The sequence below is a fragment of the Lampetra planeri genome, chromosome 24 (assembly GCF_965212315.1).
Source record: "Lampetra planeri chromosome 24, kcLamPlan1.2.h2, whole genome shotgun sequence".
Classification (NCBI taxonomy): domain Eukaryota; kingdom Metazoa; phylum Chordata; class Hyperoartia; order Petromyzontiformes; family Petromyzontidae; genus Lampetra; species Lampetra planeri.
In genome coordinates, this window is record NC_136130.1 from 5,253,754 (window position 1) to 5,275,748 (window position 21,995).

The window sequence follows — 21,995 nt, forward strand, 5'->3', positions numbered from 1 at the left end:
TGCACATGGCCTGGCACAAGCGTCGTGGTGACGTCACCGCCACTTAGTGGCGAATGGCGGTTGTTGTTGTTGAGGGTAGTAGTGACTGTGTGTGTGTGAGTGAGGGTAGTAGTGACTGTGTGTGTGTGTGAGTGAGGGTAGTAGTGACTGTGTGTGTGTGTGAGTGAGGGTAGTAGTGACTGTGTGTGTGTGAGTGAGGGTAGTAGTGGCTGTGTGTGTGTGAGTGAGGGTAGTAGTGGCTGTGTGTGTGAGTGAGGGTAGTAGTGGCTGTGTGTGTGTGTGAGTGAGGGTAGTAGTGACTGTGTGTGTGTGAGTGAGGGTAGTAGTGGCTGTGTGTGTGTGTGAGTGAGGGTAGTAGTGACTGTGTGTGTGTGTGTGAGTGAGGGTAGTAGTGACTGTGTGTGTGTGTGAGTGAGGGTAGTAGTGGCTGTGTGTGTGTGAGTGAGGGTAGTAGTGGCTGTGTGTGTGTGTGAGTGAGGGTAGTAGTGGCTGTGTGTGTGTGTGTGAGGGTAGTAGTGGCTGTGTGTGAGTGAGGGTAGTAGTGGTTGTGTGTGTGTGTGAGGGTAGTAGTGGCTGTGTGTGTGTGTGAGTGAGGGTAGTAGTGGCTGTGTGTGTGTGTGAGTGAGGGTAGTAGTGACTGTGTGTGTGAGTGAGGGTAGTAGTGGCTGTGTGTGTGTGAGGGTAGTAGTGGCTGTGTGTGTGTGTGAGGGTAGTAGTGGCTGTGTGTGTGTGTGTGAGGGTAGTAGTGGCTGTGTGTGTGTGAGGGTAGTAGTGGCTGTGTGTGTGAGAGTGAGGGTAGTAGTGGCTGTGTGTGTGTGTGAGGGTAGTAGTGGCTGTGTGTGTGTGTGAGGGTAGTAGTGGCTGTGTGTGTGTGAGTGAGGGTAGTAGTGGCTGTGTGTGTGTGTGAGTGAGGGTAGTAGTGGCTGTGTGTGTGTGTGAGTGAGGGTAATAGTGGCTGTGTGTGTGTGTGAGTGAGGGTAGTAGTGGCTGTGTGTGTGTGTGAGTGAGGGTAGTAGTGGCTGTGTGTGTGAGTGAGTGAGGGTAGTAGTGGCTGTGTGTGTGTGTGTGAGTGAGGGTAGTAGTGGCTGTGTGTGTGAGTGAGGGTAGTAGTGGCTGTGTGTGTGAGGGTAGTAGTGGCTGTGTGTGTGTGAGTGAGGGTAGTAGTGGCTGTGTGTGTGTGTGTGAGGGTAGTAGTGACTGTGTGTGTGAGTGAGGGTAGTAGTTTCTGTGTGTGTGTGTGTGTGAGAGGGTAGTAGTGGCTGTGTGTGTGTGAGAGTGAGGGTAGTAGTGGCTGTGTGTGTGTGAGTGAGGGTAGTAGTGGCTGTGTGTGTGTGAGGGTAGTAGTGGCTGTGTGTGTTTGCGTGAGGGTAGTAGTGGCTGTATGTGTGTGAGTGAGGGTAGTAGTGGCTGTGTGTGTGTGAGTGAGGGTAGTAGTGGCTGTGTGTGTGTGTGTGTGACTAGTGGCTGTGTATGTGTGTGAGTAGTGGCTGTGTGTGTGAGTAGTGGCTGTGTGTGTGTGTGAGTAGTGACTGTGTGTGTGTGTGTGAGTAGTGGCTGTGTGTGTGTGTGAGTGAGGGTAGTAGTGACTGTGTGTGTGCGTGAGTGAGGGTAGTAGTGACTGTGTGTGTGTGAGTGAGGGTAGTAGTGGCTGTGTGTGTGTGAGTGAGGGTAGTAGTGGCTGTGTGTGTGAGTGAGGGTAGTAGTGGCTGTGTGTGTGTGTGAGTGAGGGTAGTAGTGACTGTGTGTGTGTGAGTGAGGGTAGTAGTGGCTGTGTGTGTGTGTGAGTGAGGGTAGTAGTGACTGTGTGTGTGTGTGAGTGAGGGTAGTAGTGACTGTGTGTGTGTGAGTGAGGGTAGTAGTGGCTGTGTGTGTGTGAGTGAGGGTAGTAGTGGCTGTGTGTGTGAGTGAGGGTAGTAGTGGCTGTGTGTGTGTGTGAGTGAGGGTAGTAGTGACTGTGTGTGTGTGAGTGAGGGTAGTAGTGGCTGTGTGTGTGTGTGAGTGAGGGTAGTAGTGACTGTGTGTGTGTGTGTGAGTGAGGGTAGTAGTGACTGTGTGTGTGTGTGAGTGAGGGTAGTAGTGGCTGTGTGTGTGTGAGTGAGGGTAGTAGTGGCTGTGTGTGTGTGTGAGTGAGGGTAGTAGTGGCTGTGTGTGTGTGTGTGAGGGTAGTAGTGGCTGTGTGTGAGTGAGGGTAGTAGTGGTTGTGTGTGTGTGTGAGGGTAGTAGTGGCTGTGTGTGTGTGTGAGTGAGGGTAGTAGTGGCTGTGTGTGTGTGTGAGTGAGGGTAGTAGTGACTGTGTGTGTGAGTGAGGGTAGTAGTGGCTGTGTGTGTGTGAGGGTAGTAGTGGCTGTGTGTGTGTGTGAGGGTAGTAGTGGCTGTGTGTGTGTGTGTGAGGGTAGTAGTGGCTGTGTGTGTGTGAGGGTAGTAGTGGCTGTGTGTGTGAGAGTGAGGGTAGTAGTGGCTGTGTGTGTGTGTGAGGGTAGTAGTGGCTGTGTGTGTGTGTGAGGGTAGTAGTGGCTGTGTGTGTGTGAGTGAGGGTAGTAGTGGCTGTGTGTGTGTGTGAGTGAGGGTAGTAGTGGCTGTGTGTGTGTGTGAGTGAGGGTAATAGTGGCTGTGTGTGTGTGTGAGTGAGGGTAGTAGTGGCTGTGTGTGTGTGTGAGTGAGGGTAGTAGTGGCTGTGTGTGTGAGTGAGTGAGGGTAGTAGTGGCTGTGTGTGTGTGTGTGAGTGAGGGTAGTAGTGGCTGTGTGTGTGAGTGAGGGTAGTAGTGGCTGTGTGTGTGAGGGTAGTAGTGGCTGTGTGTGTGTGAGTGAGGGTAGTAGTGGCTGTGTGTGTGTGTGTGAGGGTAGTAGTGACTGTGTGTGTGAGTGAGGGTAGTAGTTTCTGTGTGTGTGTGTGTGTGAGAGGGTAGTAGTGGCTGTGTGTGTGTGAGAGTGAGGGTAGTAGTGGCTGTGTGTGTGTGAGTGAGGGTAGTAGTGGCTGTGTGTGTGTGAGGGTAGTAGTGGCTGTGTGTGTTTGCGTGAGGGTAGTAGTGGCTGTATGTGTGTGAGTGAGGGTAGTAGTGGCTGTGTGTGTGTGAGTGAGGGTAGTAGTGGCTGTGTGTGTGTGTGTGTGACTAGTGGCTGTGTATGTGTGTGAGTAGTGGCTGTGTGTGTGAGTAGTGGCTGTGTGTGTGTGTGAGTAGTGACTGTGTGTGTGTGTGTGAGTAGTGGCTGTGTGTGTGTGTGAGTGAGGGTAGTAGTGACTGTGTGTGTGTGTGAGTGAGGGTAGTAGTGACTGTGTGTGTGTGAGTGAGGGTAGTAGTGGCTGTGTGTGTGTGAGTGAGGGTAGTAGTGGCTGTGTGTGTGAGTGAGGGTAGTAGTGGCTGTGTGTGTGTGTGAGTGAGGGTAGTAGTGACTGTGTGTGTGTGAGTGAGGGTAGTAGTGGCTGTGTGTGTGTGTGAGTGAGGGTAGTAGTGACTGTGTGTGTGTGTGTGAGTGAGGGTAGTAGTGACTGTGTGTGTGTGTGAGTGAGGGTAGTAGTGGCTGTGTGTGTGTGAGTGAGGGTAGTAGTGGCTGTGTGTGTGTGTGAGTGAGGGTAGTAGTGGCTGTGTGTGTGTGTGTGAGGGTAGTAGTGGCTGTGTGTGAGTGAGTGAGGGTAGTAGTGGCTGTGTGTGTGTGAGTGAGGGTAGTAGTGGCTGTGTGTGTGAGTGAGGGTAGTAGTGGCTGTGTGTGTGTGTGAGTGAGGGTAGTAGTGACTGTGTGTGTGTGAGTGAGGGTAGTAGTGGCTGTGTGTGTGTGTGAGTGAGGGTAGTAGTGACTGTGTGTGTGTGTGTGAGTGAGGGTAGTAGTGACTGTGTGTGTGTGTGAGTGAGGGTAGTAGTGGCTGTGTGTGTGTGAGTGAGGGTAGTAGTGGCTGTGTGTGTGTGTGAGTGAGGGTAGTAGTGGCTGTGTGTGTGTGTGTGAGGGTAGTAGTGGCTGTGTGTGAGTGAGGGTAGTAGTGGTTGTGTGTGTGTGTGAGGGTAGTAGTGGCTGTGTGTGTGTGAGTGAGGGTAGTAGTGGCTGTGTGTGCGTGTGAGTGAGGGTAGTAGTGGCTGTGTGTGTGTGTGTGAGGGTAGTAGTGGCTGTGTGTGAGTGAGTGAGGGTAGTAGTGGCTGTGTGTGTGTGAGTGAGGGTAGTAGTGGCTGTGTGTGTGAGTGAGGGTAGTAGTGGCTGTGTGTGTGTGAGTGAGGGTAGTAGTGACTGTGTGTGTGTGAGTGAGGGTAGTAGTGGCTGTGTGTGTGTGTGAGTGAGGGTAGTAGTGACTGTGTGTGTGTGTGTGAGTGAGGGTAGTAGTGACTGTGTGTGTGTGTGAGTGAGGGTAGTAGTGGCTGTGTGTGTGTGAGTGAGGGTAGTAGTGGCTGTGTGTGTGTGTGAGTGAGGGTAGTAGTGGCTGTGTGTGTGTGTGTGAGGGTAGTAGTGGCTGTGTGTGAGTGAGGGTAGTAGTGGTTGTGTGTGTGTGTGAGGGTAGTAGTGGCTGTGTGTGTGTGTGAGTGAGGGTAGTAGTGGCTGTGTGTGTGTGTGAGTGAGGGTAGTAGTGACTGTGTGTGTGAGTGAGGGTAGTAGTGGCTGTGTGTGTGTGAGGGTAGTAGTGGCTGTGTGTGTGTGTGAGGGTAGTAGTGGCTGTGTGTGTGTGTGTGAGGGTAGTAGTGGCTGTGTGTGTGTGAGGGTAGTAGTGGCTGTGTGTGTGAGAGTGAGGGTAGTAGTGGCTGTGTGTGTGTGTGAGGGTAGTAGTGGCTGTGTGTGTGTGTGAGGGTAGTAGTGGCTGTGTGTGTGTGAGTGAGGGTAGTAGTGGCTGTGTGTGTGTGTGAGTGAGGGTAGTAGTGGCTGTGTGTGTGTGTGAGTGAGGGTAGTAGTGGCTGTGTGTGTGTGTGAGTGAGGGTAGTAGTGGCTGTGTGTGTGAGTGAGTGAGGGTAGTAGTGGCTGTGTGTGTGTGTGTGAGTGAGGGTAGTAGTGGCTGTGTGTGTGAGTGAGGGTAGTAGTGGCTGTGTGTGTGAGGGTAGTAGTGGCTGTGTGTGTGTGAGTGAGGGTAGTAGTGGCTGTGTGTGTGTGTGTGAGGGTAGTAGTGACTGTGTGTGTGAGTGAGGGTAGTAGTTTCTGTGTGTGTGTGTGTGAGAGGGTAGTAGTGGCTGTGTGTGTGTGTGTTAAGGTAGTAGTGGCTGTGTGTGTGTGAGAGTGAGGGTAGTAGTGGCTGTGTGTGTGTGAGTGAGGGTAGTAGTGGCTGTGTGTGTGTGAGGGTAGTAGTGGCTGTGTGTGTTTGCGTGAGGGTAGTAGTGGCTGTATGTGTGTGAGTGAGGGTAGTAGTGGCTGTGTGTGTGTGAGTGAGGGTAGTAGTGGCTGTGTGTGTGTGTGTGTGACTAGTGGCTGTGTATGTGTGTGAGTAGTGGCTGTGTGTGTGAGTAGTGGCTGTGTGTGTGTGTGAGTAGTGACTGTGTGTGTGTGTGTGAGTAGTGGCTGTGTGTGTGTGTGAGTGAGGGTAGTAGTGACTGTGTGTGTGTGTGAGTGAGGGTAGTAGTGACTGTGTGTGTGTGAGTGAGGGTAGTAGTGGCTGTGTGTGTGTGAGTGAGGGTAGTAGTGGCTGTGTGTGTGAGTGAGGGTAGTAGTGGCTGTGTGTGTGTGTGAGTGAGGGTAGTAGTGACTGTGTGTGTGTGAGTGAGGGTAGTAGTGGCTGTGTGTGTGTGTGAGTGAGGGTAGTAGTGACTGTGTGTGTGTGTGTGAGTGAGGGTAGTAGTGACTGTGTGTGTGTGTGAGTGAGGGTAGTAGTGGCTGTGTGTGTGTGAGTGAGGGTAGTAGTGGCTGTGTGTGTGTGTGAGTGAGGGTAGTAGTGGCTGTGTGTGTGTGTGTGAGGGTAGTAGTGGCTGTGTGTGAGTGAGGGTAGTAGTGGTTGTGTGTGTGTGTGAGGGTAGTAGTGGCTGTGTGTGTGTGTGAGTGAGGGTAGTAGTGGCTGTGTGTGTGTGTGAGTGAGGGTAGTAGTGACTGTGTGTGTGAGTGAGGGTAGTAGTGGCTGTGTGTGTGTGAGGGTAGTAGTGGCTGTGTGTGTGTGTGAGGGTAGTAGTGGCTGTGTGTGTGTGTGTGAGGGTAGTAGTGGCTGTGTGTGTGTGAGGGTAGTAGTGGCTGTGTGTGTGAGAGTGAGGGTAGTAGTGGCTGTGTGTGTGTGTGAGGGTAGTAGTGGCTGTGTGTGTGTGTGAGGGTAGTAGTGGCTGTGTGTGTGTGAGTGAGGGTAGTAGTGGCTGTGTGTGTGTGTGAGTGAGGGTAGTAGTGGCTGTGTGTGTGTGTGAGTGAGGGTAATAGTGGCTGTGTGTGTGTGTGAGTGAGGGTAGTAGTGGCTGTGTGTGTGTGTGAGTGAGGGTAGTAGTGGCTGTGTGTGTGAGTGAGTGAGGGTAGTAGTGGCTGTGTGTGTGTGTGTGAGTGAGGGTAGTAGTGGCTGTGTGTGTGAGTGAGGGTAGTAGTGGCTGTGTGTGTGAGGGTAGTAGTGGCTGTGTGTGTGTGAGTGAGGGTAGTAGTGGCTGTGTGTGTGTGTGTGTGAGGGTAGTAGTGACTGTGTGTGTGAGTGAGGGTAGTAGTTTCTGTGTGTGTGTGTGTGTGTGAGAGGGTAGTAGTGGCTGTGTGTGTGTGTGTTAAGGTAGTAGTGGCTGTGTGTGTGTGAGAGTGAGGGTAGTAGTGGCTGTGTGTGTGTGAGTGAGGGTAGTAGTGGCTGTGTGTGTGTGAGGGTAGTAGTGGCTGTGTGTGTTTGCGTGAGGGTAGTAGTGGCTGTATGTGTGTGAGTGAGGGTAGTAGTGGCTGTGTGTGTGTGAGTGAGGGTAGTAGTGGCTGTGTGTGTGTGTGTGTGACTAGTGGCTGTGTATGTGTGTGAGTAGTGGCTGTGTGTGTGAGTAGTGGCTGTGTGTGTGTGTGAGTAGTGACTGTGTGTGTGTGTGTGAGTAGTGGCTGTGTGTGTGTGTTAGTAGTGGCTGTGTGTGTGTGTGAGTAGTGGCTGTGTGTGTATGTGAGTAGTGACTGTGTGTGTGAGTAGTGACTGTGTGTGTGTGTGAGTAGTGGCTGTATGTGTGTGTTAGTAGTGGCTGTGTGTGTGTGTGAGTAGTGGCTGTGTGTGTATGTGAGTAGTGACTGTGTGTGTGAGTAGTGACTGTGTGTGTGTGAGCCTGCAGCTGTGCACCTTCCACACCACCCCAACCCCCTCTTCTTTTTAATTCCGAACAACCCGCCCTGAGCGTGCCACCTCCCCCATTATCCCCGTGCGAGATGCACGCCGCGGCCAAACAGCACCGACCAGCAAAGGCCAAAACAACCAATCGTGCCCAGCTGCGCGCGCGTGGTGTGTGATGTGCGTGTGTGGTGGTGCGTGTGTGGTGTGCGTGTGTGGTGTGCGTGTGTGATGGTGCGTGTGTGGTGTGTGGTGTGCGTGTGTGGTGTGCGTGTGTGGTGTGCGTGTGTGGTGGTGCGTGTGTGGTGTGCGTATGTGGTGTGCGTGTGTGGTGTGCGTGTGTGGTGGTGCGTGTGTGGTGTGCGTGTGTGGTGTGTGATGTGCGTGTGTGGTGTGCGTGTGTGGTGGTGCGTGTGTGATGTGCGTGTGTGGTGTGCGTGTGAGTCATCGCCACTTAGGGGAGACAAAGGCGGTCGGGCGTGGTGCTGTGGCCACTCACACCCTCGCCCCCCAACTCCCTCGTGTGCCCTGCCGTGCCGGTATTCGTAGATTCTACTCGCTAACAGCACTTGCCCCCAAAAAGTGTCTGTTAAGGCTATACGGGGAGTCTTTGTCTTTGTGTGTGGAGGGGCTCGCTAACAGCACTTGCCTCTTAAGTCTGTTCAGGGCGTACAGATAATCTTTGTCGGTTCAAAGAACACCCCCTCCCTGCATCGGTGACGATTATCTTAACCGGTCCTGGGCCTCTCCTACGTCGACTCAGCCTTAAATTAGTACCTAGGGGAGGTGTGTCAACATCGCCAGTGGGGAGACAAAGGCGGTGGTCATTCGCACCCCTCGTGTGCTGTGCCGGCCTATATAGTTGCTTGCTAACAGCACTTGCCCCAACAGTTTGTTCAGGCTGTACGGATGATCTTTCTTCTTAGTCTTAGTTTTGTCGGTAAAGTCATGTAGGTAAAAAATGAAATTAAAATTAATAAAAATAGTATTTTATTTTTATTAATTTTAATTTCACGTAGATAAAAAATGAAATTAAAATTAATAAAAATATTATTTTATTTTTATTAAAAATTAATAAAAATGAAGTTAAAATTAATAAAAATATTATTTTATTTGTATAAATTTTAATTTCATTTTTATTAATTTTAATTTCATTTTTTACCTACGTGACTTTACCGAAAAAACTAAGAGTATGAATCCTTGCAGTCACGAAAGCTTCAAATCTAGAATCTTTGTTCGTCTTTGTTGTGTCGGTTCGCTGTTTTGTGGCGTGTTTGTCGTGCCGTGGGCTTGGCAAAATCTGTGGTTATCGTGTGAACTTTTCAGGAGTAGAACTTTTAAAATCGTTTTCGCGGCTGTGCTCCAAGAGCTCCGCGATGATTTTGGGTTACACCGCGCCCTGTTCGAAACGATGTCTGACAATTCGTCGGAAACGAATTCACTTCCCCCATTGAAGCTCCCGGCACGCGGAGCGAAACGTCAGACATCAACTGTCCACCCGGGCCTCTCCCAAGACCAGTCTTAGGTACAACCCTCGGTGTGCTCCAGATCCCGTCACTCGATCGGGCGCAGCACCTCCCCACTCACCCTGCCGCCGATAGAGATGATTGTTCATCCCTTGACGGTCAAACTGATATTTTACATTCTCACGGCTGTAATTTACCAAATTAAGTCCAGAATCAAATTTAATGTGATGGGGGGGTGGGGGGGTTGTTCGTTTATTTTTGCAGTCATCGGTAACCAGGATGAACTCTCACTGAACTCGGGAGCCCAGTGTAATCACGGATAACTGCCCGGGTTCGAACCCATGATCTCAGCAGTGTCACTCAGCGGCTCTGACCCTCTGTGGCACCCGGCCACCTGTACGAATGTTGAACTTCTTTCGCACCGTACGTAGCCAACCGCGCTAATCCTAGGTATGGGGAAGGCCAACAAACTAAACACAAAAAGGAGTTTCGAAAAAAGCTTTCGTGACTGCAGGGATTCATATTCTTGGTTCTTTCGGCAAAGTCACGTAAAAGGGAAATAATAAAATAATATTGTTTTATATTTTATTATTTTATTATTTGCCTTCTACGTGACTTTACCGAAAGAACCAAGAATACAAAAAGGAGTTCCAAAGAACACACTGTGCTCGTATTTGTTCGCAGCATTGGATGTTATCCCTGCCGATACAATAACAGTGTAGTTACACCAGCAGTGGTCTGAGCAAGCAAAAGACGAAACTGATGTCGAGTCAAGGCGCTCTTCCCCCTCCAACCCAGTTTAAATATATGCTCCAAGCCTGGTGGTGTTTCATTCAGACGCTGTCTTTCCGACAGACTTGTTCTTCACCTGAGGACGGCTGCTTGCGTTGTGGCCGAAACGTCGTGAGAATTATTTTATTGTTTTATTTTTATTATTTTATTATTTCCATTCTACGTGACTTTACCGAAAGAACCAAGGAGATGAATCCCTGCAGTCACGAAAACTTTTAATCGAAATTTGATGTCGAGTAATACGTGCATAGAGAGGAGCCTATACGAACTAGCGAAACTATGTTGGTTATTAGCAGGTAAGGCCCACTGAGCTATGTAGCTTTTTCAGAAACGACCTGGCCACAAATGATAACGTGAAAACTAAAAACATGCAAGCGTCAGGGTCTTGTCTTGTGGTTGTTGTTGTTTGACTTGCATCCCACTGGGATATTTGCACAGTGTTGGTGTACGGTGATTTTTCTGCAATATTTTGCTGTCTTTTCTTGGATTTTCTGTTTGCACATAGTCACTTTAAGATGTTTTATTGTTCATGTTTTTGTTTTTTGTTTGTTGCGGTTGCACCCGATTCAAGAGCCGAATGGCTCACAGGGCTATACCTAATAAATTAAGTTTCAACTTTGAGGGTCGGGATCGAACCCACGGCCCTGTATACAAGGCGAGGTAGTTAACATCTCCCCCGCGTGGCGCAATTGCAGGGCTGCACCTTTATCTCCTACCGTCTCATCCGTTGACACAAATTGAACTTAATATCCAGTGCAAAGCGAAGCGACGTTAACACTTAGGAAGCTGCTCAACATGTTGACCGGGTGTGGTGGCGTTGAAGGTTTGCGGTTGGTGAACTCCACACAGATCACCGTGTCTGCAGGACTGTGTAGAGGTCAGTAGGTGGCAGTAAGGCAAGAAGGTTGTCGATGCCCCCTACATTTGCTTCTTTAATCAGGCGCAAAAAAGTCGTCATTATATATGAATGGTAGACAGTATCTGGGAGATCCACGCTCTTCCTTACAATATCACGAAGCCACTGGAGCTACGCAATTTTAAATCCAGATCGAAAACTCGTTTCATGTTATGTTTAGTTTTGTTGTCCTTCCCCCGCACCTCCGATTAGCACGGTTGGCTACGTACGGTGCGAAAGAAGTTCAACGTACAGACACGCATACACGCCGTTGCCTTCGCTCTGCCGTTCCAGTGGGTTCCGCACTTAAACTCGGTCTCCCGGGGGTTGGCAAGGTGGTGCACGCCCCGACAACACAGGACTGTCTGTGGCAGCTCTTTTGAGTTGTCCCACACCAAGCCCTTTTCCAGCAATCTGCATCATCAATCCAAGCTCGCGGCGAGATGTTAACTCCCTCGCCTGGTATACAGGACGTCGTGGGTTCGATCCCGGGGCCCTGACGCCTGTAAATTTGGACTTTGCGTGTCTCTCTCCGGGGTATCGTTCCACATTTAGAATCCACGTGCGTTTAGAGTTATTTGCCTGCTAGAAATCTCCACGTGATAAGCCACTTTCATCGAGCTATCGATTGTGGCCAGGTGGCTTCTGAAAAAGAGCTACAGAGCTCAGTGGACATTACCTCGTACAATCATTTGACGATGTTGTATCAGAATTATAATAATAATAATGACAGAGAGACGTTCTACAAAGAGCGTGCAATGAAGAGGTGCCATTGCCCCAAACAGTCACCTATTAAATTTCGATTTAAAGCTTTCGTGACTGCAGGGATTCATCTTCTTGGTTCTTTCGGTAAAGTCACGTAGAAGGGAAATAATAAAATAATACAAATAAAACATAATAAAATAATTCTCACGACGTTTCGGCCACAACGTAAGCAGCCGTCCTCAGGTGAAGAACAAGTCTGTCGGAAAGAAAGCGTCTGAATGAAACAGACACCTATTACATATGTTGTTCATTTAAGGCCACAGTATTGACAAATGTGAAGAGTGTTTATTATATTTTGTACAATATGATGATACAAAATGTTTAGTAAACCCGGTAGTTCTGAAGATTTTTTTTTTACACAGATTATCCAAGTCGGGGCAGGTCAGCAAGTCACACCAACAAACAATACATAAAACGATAAGAGTCACAAAGTATAGAAAAGGCAAAAGCAGCCCACCGAACATAAACACCGTACATAAATATGAATTGACGACATTGGTACAGATTGCACAAGTACGTACATTCCTGCCGATGTTTAATCACTTATCTTTATATAAGCACACACATAGGTATAAGCACACCAAGCCCTGATATAACGCAAGGCTTACATTACACTCTTGAGTGGAAGACGAAGGCCACGTTCTGAGATAAGCACACTAACTTCTACGTCAGCACACTTGAACTTGCTCCCAAGGAGTGCGCTTATAAATTCAGCTGCAACTATTCTGCTTTATATGATTCATACCGTATTGGAAATGCATGTGTGTTGAACTTCTTTCGCACCGTACGTGGCCCACCGTGCTTAATGCCAAAGCGTCCATTAATAACGCCACCGAAGATCCATGGGTATTTCAAATGTTCCTAGATGAAGCGGTGTGGGGTTAAGTTTGGGGTCAAGTCCGCCGTCTGGAATTCCGAGACAATGCTACAGGATGTCGGCACTGAAATCCATTCCTGCCACCCAAACACAGATGCCACTTTCCGCACTGTCCTACCCAGACCGATGGCATCCCTTACTTGGTAGGTAGAGGGGACTCAAAAAACCCAAGCCTAAGCGGATTAGCCGACACCACTGCATTCCTGCGTTTAATTCCACGTGTGGGCCATCGATGAAACCTCACCTCGTTTTAAAGAGCCTGTCTCTCGCGCGACAGTACACACACACACACACCGCATCGATTTAACGTAGCGTTAAAACGCGACGTAAAAAAAAAACCTCCACTGCCGTACGGAAACTTCAACTCGTCCGATAGCAGCACGAAGGAGCCGACAGCTGTTTAAGAGTCAGGCAGGCGGACGCGTGCCCGTGCGCGCGTGTGTTCGAGACCTCATCCAAAGCATTACGCCGGGAACAGCGGCGGCATAACGGGAAAACACGCGCGGTTGCCAGACGCACGAGTTAATGGAAGAAAATATCTGCTGCCACCACCACCACCACCACCACACCCCCCCCCACACCCCAACACACACAACCCACGCTACCCACTTTGACGACGAGCATCAGACCACGCGCGATGTTTCGCCGCGCGGCCCCCACAAACGCCACGCTCGCCAATCCACCGCTTCGCGACGCAATCAGAAGAGGCGCCGAAACTGGCCTCACCGCGGGAGAGACACCAGGCGGAGATTGTGGGCGGCGGGGGAGACGCCGCAAACACCCACGGCTGAGCGTGCGTTCGTAGATTGGGAGCGCGTGCGGAACGTCGACAAGACTCTGTCGTCGTCATCGTCCACATCGGCGATCAGCCGTGATCGATCAGCCGTGATCGATCAGCCGTAATCGATCAGCCGTGATCGATCAGCCGTGATCGATCAGCCGTGATCGATCAGCCGTGATCGATCTGCTGCCGGACGAAGGCCTCCCAGAGTATAGCGCAACCGTTCACTCGCCCTGGCGATCCAGCAACCTGCCTAGCACCTGCCTAGCGCCTGGTGACATCTTCTGTCGCGGCATTTGATGATAGACACCGAGCAGACTATAGGCGTCGAGCAGCAAATTTGTTACCAATCAATGCATGGCCACAGTGCAACGGATTAGTTATATATATTATATATCTAACTGAATACTCTTAGTTCTTTCGGTAAAGTCACGTAGGTAAAAAAATGAACTTGAAACTTTACCGAAAGAACTAAGAGTATGAATCCTTGCAGTCACGAAAGCTTCAAATCTAGAATCTAACTGAATGCTTACCGGGTCGCTGGAAGATTGGAAGTTGACAGCACGTGAATAGTAGCCATATTGTGATGTATATACTGGATGTGGCGTGCCGGGCGCGCAGATATATTCAACCCTGATCGCGGTGCTGCGAAGCAATGATACAACAGGAATAATGAACAATTGTTATTGTTGTACTTAACGGAACTCACTGACAATATCCATTTAAGGATGCATAATTCAAGTGCCAAAGGGGAAGATTGCCCTTCATGCTTTAAAAATGACTTTCATGAAGTAGAACTGAAAAAAAAATCAACGTTGCCCAACTCAAACGGGCATTTGCGTCTCTACCGATACTTATACAAACCACAGCGAGCTGAGTGAAATTTCCACAATTTTATGGCGCGGGGGCATACTCCACGCACTCTTGACTTCCCACAAAGTGTTACTAATTGTATCAACCCTAAGAGCGATGATGGGACACATGGATGAGTTTACGCCACCACCCCCGCACCCCCCACCCCCCACCCTAATTGGTATTTGAACCCACAACGTTGCGATAGGGAACTGCCCAAAACAACCAGCGAACATGAAATAATAACGATTGCATTATTACCGTTGCTACTCTTTATCATGGCTCGCTCATTGCGCGATGAACCAGGCAACAAGGGGTAACTTCACTTGTGAGTGGTACTGGTAGTAACCTCCTGGTTACACCAGCCCACAGGGATTATTGTGTCCGTCCGTCGTGCAGGGAGGTGCTGGGTGGGGAGGGAGGGGCTAGGTGGGGAGGGGCTGAGTGGGGAGGGTGGGGCTGGGTGGGGAGGGGCTTGGGTGGGTGGGGAGGGGCTGAGTGGGGAGGGTGGCGCTGGGTGGGGAGGGATGTTGCTGGGTGGGGAGGGTGGGGCTGGGTGGTGAGGGGCTGGGTGGGGAGGGGCTGGGTGGGGAGGGTGGGGAGGGCGGAGCTGGGTGGGGAGGGGAGGGTGGGGAGGGGCTGGGTGGGGAGGGTGGGGCTGGGTGGGGATGGTGGGGAGGGGCTGGGTGGGGAGGGTGGGGAGGAGCTGGGTGGGGAGGGTGGGGCTGGGTGGGGGGTGGGAGGGGTGGGGCTGGGTGGGGAGGGGCTGGTCACCCCGTGGTGCCCTTATAAAACTCAACGTTTCACCTTTTTACGCCGGCTTGTGCCCGCCCTCACAGTCGGGAATATTTGCGGAATACACCACGCCGCCGTTGACCTTGGCCATTGACCGAGCAACCCAACGTTACTACCAGCTCCCTCCGCAGGAATGTGTCATCTGAACCGGTCTTGGGGCTCGTCGCTCCTTTACCGCCCACAGTACTGAGCAGCGTGGTGAAGTATGGTCAAACAACACCCATGACTGACAACACAGCAGGCATGAAGAGGCCTTCATCCAGCAGTGGATTTGAAAATCTCTATAAATTATATGCACATATATTTTTGGTACGATTTCTCATGTGTGGTCATTGTAACCTAAATTTCGGTGTGATGATGATAATAATAACGATGCATGTAGCCATGGAATTGATGTCAGCATCACAATAAACATTGGGCAATTATGACAATGTAACATTATCATCTAGAGCGTGAGAATAAGTTGTAAGAACAATACAAATGAAAAAAATAAAATTATTACGTCCACAAATAAAAATACAATCAGGTCCACGTTACTAATAACGAGGCAGCAAAACACCACATCAGTATTTATATATTAAAAAAAAAACTCATTAAAATTAAACGCTATAAATAATGTACTTCATTTACATGCACTCCGCATGGGGTCGCGATTACTAATGATCAGTGCTAAATAGTTTTACCGCTCCAATTAAGAAATTGAAATCAAATTTTGTTTGCTGCGTACAGAGAAAGCGCTAATATTTAAGAGGCATCAATGCGTGCGTGCGTGTGTCTGTATGGGCGGGGAGCGGTGGCGCAGTGGTTAGCGCAATGCCCCTACGATATCCGACGGCCCGAGAACGATTCCCCGATCGCGGCCAACACCAGTGGCGAGTGGTATCTGAACCGGTGCTGGGCATACCCCTAGGTTGATTCAGCCATACATTATTACCTAACGCAGTGTGCAAACATTAGTTCTTGGGAAACAAAGGTCAGTCGTACGTAGTGCTAGCCGCATCATCGCCTCGTTCGAGCCTGAATAGGTACTCGGGAACAGCACATGCACCAACGGTCTGGAAAGGCGGCAGGAGCTATTTTACTCAAGTACATATGTTGTGCTACCCAGTTCTATTGATGGTCCAAAGCCACTGGTTAGATGTGCACATTCCTACGGCAGGGATGAGTTCACCCATTGAACAATTGCTGGTGCAGCCTCGCCATCTGGTATTCGTTTTGCCAATCCCTGAAGGACGTTGATGATGCTCCTGCTGTTACTGCTGCTGATGATGATGACGACATTAATGATGATTACAATAATGCAGCCGCAGGTGATGATGACGGTGGTGATGATGGAGGTGGTGGTGATAATAGCGACGGGGCAAAGCTAAACTTTGCTGGCATTCGAATCGAAAACCGCTTGACTGTAGGCCGTTCCAAATCTTGTTCCAGCCTATATATATAATGACAGAGATCCGCCGTATAGCCTTCATCAGACTATAGGGGCAAGCGCTATGCGCGAGCACCTATGAAGGCCGGCACTGTGGCACACGAGGGGGTGGGTGGCCAGCACCACGCCCGGCCGCCTTTATCTCCCGAGTGGCGATGTTTACACACCGCACCAAGTATTCATTTGAGACCGAGTCCACCTAGGAGAGGCCCAGGACCGGTTCATATAATCGTCACTGGTGTTGACCGTGAGTGGGAATTGAACTCGTGATCACATACGCACACGGCAGGGGCTAGAGAATGTGTCGGTCACAGGGTGATCGTGCAAATGCACGAAGGTTAATTGAGCACGATTGGGTACTAATTACGAGTAGCTACACATTAATACCCCGAGATTATTTACAGGTGACTGCGAATGCCTCAGCCATGCCACCAGCATTCAATTGAATGCATTAAGTGCAGAGATGCTAGCAATACTCACTTTATATTATGGAAGAATAACACAAAAATAATATTACTGGTAGCAACCTCCTGGTTACACCAGCCCACAGGGGATTATTGTGTCCGTCCGTCCGTCGTGCATCCAAACATGGATGGGGAGGTGCTGGGTGGGGATGGTCTGGGTGGGGAGGGGCTGGGTGGGGAGTGTGGGGCTGGGTGGGGAGGGTGGGGCTGGGTTTGGGGTGGGAGGGGTGGGGCTGGGTGGGGAGGGGCTGGGTGGGGAGAGGCTGGGTGGGGAGGGGCTGGTCACCCCGTGGTGCCCTTATAAAACTCAACGTTTAACCTACTCACGCCGGCTTGTGCCCACACTCACAGTCGGGCATATTTGCAGAATACAGCATGCCGCCGTTGACCCTGGCCATTGACCGAGCAACCCAACGTTCCTACCAGTTCCCTCCGCAGGAATGTGTTTAAACCTTGAAGGTCAGCCCATGGGGTGTCAGTTGTGTGTGTTGTTTGATTATACTTCACTACTGCCGGTGGATGTGGGTTAGAAAAAGAGGTGCCTGGGACAGGTTCAGTGGGAAGTTGAGTCGAATGGGCCACCATGACCGGTTCAGATATCGCTCACCACCGATGTTAGGCGTGGCCAGGAATTGAAATTTGGTTTCTGGGTTTATAGTGCGGATAATGAAGCAGCCCCACTGGCGGGTTTGTACATTGCATACAATACAAAATGTGAAATCATATTCAACTTCGGGCCAATTCAGTATTTCCTTGTGGCATTCGTATAAAACTGGTAACCATTGGTTTCGACTACACATTTAGAAATGGGCATACGATGACGTTACACGCAGGAACCATTCACAAATTTAAATAAAAAAAAACTGAAATAACCGTCACGTGTGTTTATCCATCAATATTTAGCAAATAGTATTCGCACTAGCAGTGGCACGGTGTTTAGCGAGACGTGCTATGGATCCTGTCACCCGCTATCGGTTCCCGGTCGTGACCAACATCAGCGGCGAATAGCGGAACGGGTCGTGGGCCTCTTCCCCGATGTAGAATCGAGTTTAGATGAGTGTCTGCTATGATGTTGTAGGCATCAGCACTGGGGAGACAAAGGCGGCCGGGCATGGCCTTGGCCACACCCCCCAATCGGTGCGCTGTGACAGCCTTCATAGGTGCTCGCTAACGGAGCACATGCCCGAACACCCTGTGAAATGCTATACGGGAGGGAGATGTTTGTCATCGTGTGTGGGGCGGGGATAGTCTGCGCAAGTCCGTGCGTGTTGGCGTTACGGAGCGAGACCTTGTTTATTAATTGTTCTTCGCCATCAGGGAGGGTAATTGCTACACGGGGTCCGCTGCCACGGGGTCACATCCCGCTGGACTTGTTGGGTCTTTAAATCGCGCGAGCGCGGGAGACACGGAGTGAGAGGTCACGCACACACGCCTGGGCAGCTGGACTAACGGCGGCGCTTTGTCGCCTACCAGAGAGTGGGGCTTGTGAGTGATGGAAACAGCTTGGCAAGGCCACACCACCACCAAAAAAAAAAAAAATCACGAAACGTCGTGATTTTTATTTTACTTTTATTAATTTTAATTTTATTTTTTACCTACGTGACTTTAACGAAAAAGCCTAAGAGTACGAATCCTTGCAGTCACGAAAGCTTCAAATCTAGAAACAAACACCACCATCACAATTAACACCGCCACAGAGACCACAACTAAAACAACACCAACCGCCATCGCACACACTACCACCACCACCACAATCGTCACCAAAGGCGAATAGTATCATATAGTTACAAAATAAGTGCTATTGGTGAGTACCTTTCAAGGTCGGAATGGCACACAAAGGGATGGTGTGGTCAGGACCACGCCTGACCACGTCTCCCCCCCCTCCCACCCAAGTGATGCTTACTTACCGTAACATATCCTCATTTAATCCCGAGTCGACCTAGAGGAGACCCGCATACAGGTTTGCGTACTAATTGACAATTACGTGCATGGCGAGAGGTATCGTCATAGCACAGTGACAGCTGCCGTTCGCCACAACTAAATGTGGGAAGTCCGATCGTGCCTGCACTTTTTGCCAGGCCAGGCTCAAACACAAAGATGCCCTGCATGGCTTTTGACCAGCCTGTTGGGGCAGGCGCTGTTCGCGCGCACCTACGAAGGCCTGCGCGGCACAACACGGCGGTGGATACTCATACTCTTAGATTTTTTTCGGTAAAGTCACGTAGGTAAAAAATAAATAATAAAAACAAATTATAAAAAATAATAGGAAAAATAATAGAAATAAAATAATAAATCAAGACGTTTCGGAGGCAACACAAGCTTCCGTCTTCAGGTTGGAACTGTCACAGCACAATTGCTGTATCAAGTAAAGAGAAGTCCCAAGAGACCCGACCTTGGATATATACTGGTTAAGGGTGGAGGAGCCAGGATGGGCCGCGGGAGAGGAGTTGTTGTGAGATGGTTAGTACGGCTGCTGCTGCTGCTGCGACTGAGCCTTTGTCATGTAGATGGCAGAAGCAGAAAAGCAAGTCAGAACGGCGGTGGATGACCACCAAACCACAACCCGGTCGCCATAGTCTCCCCCAGTGCCGATGTTCACACACCGCACTTTTTATACTCACTCGAGGCCAAGACGAACCAGGGAGGGAGGGGCTCAGGACCGGTTCAAATATTCGCAAACTTTTATTGGTCGCGAGCCAGCAGCGAACTCGATCCGCGTTCACGCAATGCACCGACTGCGCCACCGCTCATGATAGACGCAACAATGCAGTCGCGCCGTCTTTACGAGAACAAAACAACATTTACTGCGCGCTAATCTTCACAGCAGTATATATATTTTGTGTTGGGCGCTTCGATCCAAACGAATCGCTCAATCCCACAGATAAGCCAATTAGCGAGCGCGTGTCTGGGTGCGAATGCGTCTCAATTGTTTTGCTTAATTGTTTCTCGTGGCAGCTGACTCGATGTATGTCAGCCACAAACGCGAGCGACGTTTCCCCCAGCAGCCCCCGGCGCCCCCCCCCCCCCTTATATCTTGTGCCGGGTAGCTGGGTAACCCAAAAAGAAAACCACACACGCCCGCCACCGCTCATCAGCAGCCACAAAACAAAACCGCGTGCCGAACAACAAATGCATATTTAATACAGCACATGCGATGCCAGATGAGCGGCAATTATCGAATGAGCATAAGGAGTTGCAAGAAAGCCAGCAGCCTCGATAGCTACCGACTGCAGGTGCAAATGCTCGTATGCTCGCGCGTGCTTCAAGCCGCTCGTAATTGATACGTTCACATCTGCTTGATGGGATTTCCCCAGCTGCATCGTTTCAATGGTTGGAGGGGGGGGGGCGTTGCTCGGGTGCTCGGTGTCTGCTGCTTCACTTTTAGGCTGCGGAGGGAGAAACATTTTTTTGTTGCGGCAATCAAGGCTCCGGGCATTCGCTGCCGCCGGAGCCAACATTAAATGCGAAGCGAGCGAAGCCGATACTCCGACAGTTACTATACCAGAGGTCGCCAACCGTAAACAACAAGAAGAGGCGGTGTTATTTTTTTCGAATTCGGTTTCGAATGGAAAAAAACCAGCAATATGTCAAGAGCCGCAATGCAATGTGGTGAATACGAGACGGCCAGTCGTTAATACATAACGCTCACGAAGCAGTTCTTAATGAGCCGCATGCTGGCTCTGGAGCCACAGGTTCCCGACTCCTGCCCACGGTAAACTGGACTTCCACGTCAAACTAGAATTCCAGTTCACCGTGGAATTCCAGTTCACCGTGGAATTCCACGGTGAACTGGACTTCCACGGTGAACTGGACTTCCACGGTAAACTGGACTTCCACGGTAAACTGGACTTCCACGGTGAACTGGACTTCCACGGTGAACTGGACTTCCACGGTAAACTGGACTTCCACGGTAAACTGGACTTCCACGGTAAACTGGACTTCCACGGTAAACTGGACTTCCACGGTAAACTGGACTTCCACGGTAAACTAGAATTCCACGGTAAACTAGATTTCCACGGTAAACTGGACTTCCACGTCAAACTGGACTTCCACGTCAAACTGGACTTCCACGGTGAACTGGACTTCCACGGTGAACTGGACTTCCACGGTAAACTGGACTTCCACGGTAAACTGGACTTCCACAGTGAACTGGACTTCCACGGTAAACTAGAATTCCACGGTAAACTAGATTTCCACGGTAAACTGGACTTCCACGTCAAACTGGAATTCCACGGTGAACTGGACTTCCACGGCAAACTGGACTTCCATAATAAACTGGATTTCCACGGGAACTGGACTTCCATGGTCAGGGATCGGCAATCAAAATAAAAAGAGACATTGTTGTCGAATTTCAAGAGTCGTACTGCAGACCTCCAAGAGCCGCTTGTGGCTCCAGAGCCGCGGGTTTGCCGATCCCCTGTACTAAACCGAGTGTTCGTGAGCCTAGCATTTAAATAAGTTACAAAAAATATATAACATATATAATCTGCAAAAACCGTCGTGGCGCAGATGGCACACACGCGGGGTGATGAGCGCGACGGTTCAAATCAAACAACGATCATCGGGGGGGATTAATACAAAAGACACCGCTCCCGTGTTGTTTCCCAGTGATGTGTGGCTCAAGCCACAATGTCCAAAGCACAATCAAATTTTAAACAAAATTCAAGGGGCGCTTTAATTGAATTCCCACTGTGCTCTGCGTCCATTTGCGAGCCGGTGGCAATCGCTGCCACCGAGTTTGCTAAGTGGCCGCGTGTGTGTGTGCGTGTGTGTGCGTGTGCGTGTGTGTGCGTGTGTGCGTGTGCGTGTGTGCGCGTGTGTGTGCGTGTGTGCGTGTGTGCGCGTGTGTGTGTGCGTGCGCGTGTGTGTGTGCGTGTGCGTGTGTGCGCGTGTGTGCGCGTGTGTGCGTGTGTGCGTGTGCGCGTGCGTGTGCGTGCGTGCGTGCGTGTGCGTGTGCGCGTGTGCGCGTGTGTGCGTGTATGCGTGCGTGTGCGTGTGCGCGTGTGCGTGTGTGCGCGTGCGTGTGTGTGTGTGCGTGTGTGTGTGTGCGTGTGTGCGCGTCTGGCTAAATTTCCGCTCACGGCCAACACCGGCGACGATTATTTGAACCGGTTATGAGCCTCCCCTAGGTCGACTCGGCTTCAAATGGGTACCTGGTGCGGTGTGTAAACATCGCCGCTCAGGAGACAAAGACGGTCGGGCGTGGTGATGGTCACCCACCTCCTCGTGAGCCGTGCCGGTCTTCATAGGTGCTCGCTAACAGCACTTGCCCCAACAGTCTGTTGAGGCTATACGGGGGATCGTTGTCTTGTCTGCCTTATATCGGATATGCAATGCTAATTACATCCGATTGTGTTTCTGAAACAGAGAATTCAACTCGAACAATAACAGGGTTAATTTCCTAGCGCGTCACGTGGGACGTGTTGAACAATCATTGGGCGCGTGCAGCGTGGAACGATTGCATTTGAATCGGGAGTACAATTGGTACCGTAATCGCGGAAATACGTAACGCCCGTTAGGTGGAAACCCCTTGCGCCTACGCTGTTCGCCACTCTCTTTCATGATCTGGTTATATAATTTTCGTAATTTGTCTTCGGGTTCTTCTGAGTGTCTGTGTTGCTAAATCACATCCAGGGGGCCCCTTTAGTTCCATATGTGCATTATTCCCATTCGTAACACAGTGCGCTAACCACTGCGCCACCGCTCCCACCCCCCCTCCCACC

General features: G+C 50.4%; 1 long non-coding RNA gene across 1 annotated transcript in view; it reads right to left on the bottom strand.

The window, feature by feature from the left end:
* Positions 1-21,553, bottom strand: part of LOC144726853 (uncharacterized) — a 55,020-nt gene extending 33,467 nt beyond the window's left edge. Inside the window, exon 1 of the long non-coding RNA XR_013587347.1 lies at positions 21,493-21,553. This is a non-coding gene — a long non-coding RNA (uncharacterized LOC144726853). The remainder of the gene's footprint in view (positions 1-21,492) is intronic.
* Positions 21,554-21,995: the final 442 nt, after the last annotated feature.